The sequence below is a fragment of the Elephantulus edwardii genome, unplaced genomic scaffold (assembly GCF_000299155.1).
Source record: "Elephantulus edwardii isolate Elephantulus edwardi_28Jun2011 unplaced genomic scaffold, EleEdw1.0 scaffold00163, whole genome shotgun sequence".
NCBI lineage: Eukaryota > Metazoa > Chordata > Mammalia > Macroscelidea > Macroscelididae > Elephantulus > Elephantulus edwardii.
In genome coordinates this window covers 4174514-4176947 of record NW_006399913.1, presented here as the reverse complement: position 1 = coordinate 4176947, position 2434 = coordinate 4174514, and the positions used below count along the sequence as shown (strand labels likewise).

The 2434-nt window shown below is 41.6% G+C and overlaps 1 pseudogene; it reads left to right on the top strand.

Moving 5' to 3' along the window:
- The first annotated feature begins 1122 nt into the window (after positions 1 to 1122).
- LOC102848051 lies at positions 1123 to 2127 on the top strand (annotated as a pseudogene).
- The last annotated feature ends 307 nt before the right edge of the window (positions 2128 to 2434 follow it).

The following is a 2434-nucleotide window of genomic DNA, read 5'->3' as shown; positions in this document are numbered from 1 at the left end:
TTAATTGTGCTAGGAATATCTGTGGTCAGTGACCTTTTCAAAGTACTGAGAAGCAACAATATTAGTCTAGAGATCAAGGTGTGAAAGATTTAGGTCATGGTCTTCACAATTACTTGATATGCATCAGAGAGCTGGACAATGACTAGAGATAACAAGAAAACAATCAATGTCTTTGAGTTGTGGTGCTGGAGAAGAGTATTGAACATACCATGAATCACCAAGGGAATAAACAGATCTGTCTTAGAGAGGGTGAAACTAAGTTTCTCCTTGGGGGCTAGGATTTTGAAGCTCCTACTCACTTACTTTAGGCATGTGGCCAGGAGAGACCAATCCTTGGAGATGGACATCATGCTTAGAAGGGTGGAGGAACAACACAGGAGAGGAAGACTATCAATAAGATGGATAGGCACAGTAACTGGGTTAATGAGGGTAGATGTGTCAGAATCAGTGAGACTGGCTCAGGTTAGGGCAGGCTTCAGAGCGATTGTCCATAGGGTCGCTGTGAGTCACGGGTGACTCAACAGCACATAACAACAACAAAAAAACACAGTGACACAAAGTGAGCACAACCTTTTTGAAAAATGAAGCCAAAATGACGGCTTACTTGATACAAAGTGGCCACAACCTTCACTTTGTAGGAAACACAACATCTATGAAGCACAATAAAACAAAATGCAATGAAAAGAGGCATGCTAGTAATAGTGTTTAATGTTAAATGAGAATTTAAAGCTATGTTAATCCATAAAGAATGTCTGCCTTGAGCATTGTGCACTTTTAAGATCTATACATGATCAAACTGAAAACAGCAATGCAAACTATCAGATAAGAAACTTAAGGGGCAATGAGTTTATGGTAATAGAAGAGAAGAAATAATTGGAGAAGGTAGAACAAGAAAGAATGGTTATACAACTTAAAGAATGCAATCCATGTTACTGAATAAAACAAATTGAAATTTGTTCAATTTGTACATGCCCTAAATAAAAAGAAAAATATATGCCACCAGAACTCCCTTTAAAAGAGAGAGGAAGGAGTCCCGGAGCTGCAGCTGCAGAGTCAGGATTTTGGCACCTCCCACCGCTGAAGCCCACCCGACATGCATTCTCAGTATCTTCCTCATCTAAATCCAGTATGGCTACTCTCAAGGATCAGCTGATTCAGAATCTTCTTAAGGGAGAACATACCTTCCAGAATAAGATTGCAGTTGTTGGGGTTGGTGCTGTTGGCATGGCCTGTGTCATCAGTATGTTGATGAAGGACTTGGCAGATGAACTTGCACTTGTTGATGTCATGGGAGACAAATTAAAGGGAGAGATGATGGATCTCCAACATGGCAGGCTTTTCCTTAGAACACCAAAAATTGTATCTGGCAAAGACTACAACGTAACTTGCAAATTCCAAGCTGGTTATTATCACAGCGGGAGCACCTCAGCAGGAGGGGGAAAGCCGTCTCAATTTGGTCCAGCGTAATGTGAACATCTTTAAATTCATCATTCCTAATGTTGTAAAGTACAGCCCAAACTGCAAGCTGCTTGTTGTTTCTAACCAGTGGATATCCTTACCTATGTGGTTTGGAAGATCAGTGGCTTTCCCAAAAACCATGTTATTGTCAGTGGATGCAATCTGGATTCAGTGAGATTCTGTTATCTAATGGGGAAGAGGCTGAGAGTTCATGCATTGAGCTGTCATGGCTGGGTCCTTGGAGAGCATGGTGATTCTAGTGTGCATGTATGGAGTGGAGTGAATGTGGCTGGTGTCTCTCTGAAAAATCTGCATCCTGAGTTAGGTACTGATTCAGATAAGGAACAGTGGAAAGAGGTTCACAAGCCGGTGGTTGACAGTGCCTATGAGGTGATCAAACTGAAAGGCTTTACCTCCAGGGTCATTGGACTGTCTGTGGCAGATCTGGCAGAAAGTATAATGAAGAATCTTAGGCGGGTATATCCAATTTCCACCATGATTAAGGGTCTTTATGGAATTAAAGATGATGTCTTCTGCAGTGTTCCTTGCATCTTGGGGCAGAATGGAATCTCAGACGTCGTGAAGGTGACGCTGACTCCTGAGGAAGAGGCCCGTTTGAAGAAGAGTGCAGATATACTTTGGGGAATCCAAAAAGAGCTGCAGTTTTGAAGTCTTCCGTTGTACCATTTCACTGTCTAGGCTACAAAAGGATTTTAGTTGGGCGTTGTGCATGTTGTCCTTTTTATCCAGTCTGTGCTTAAAGCAGTAAAATACGAATAGGAAAAACATCCGTTTCCTAAAGGTAGACATAGGAATGGTCCATAAAACCCTATAGCTATGTTCTGATGGTGGTACTTACCTTGTATAGTTCTAAACTAGTTAGTATGAAAGAATTCCACCACATCTCAGACACCACTGCCAATGTTGCACATGCTGCAGCTGCCCTTCAAACTAGAATGTTTACTGTGTTAAATAA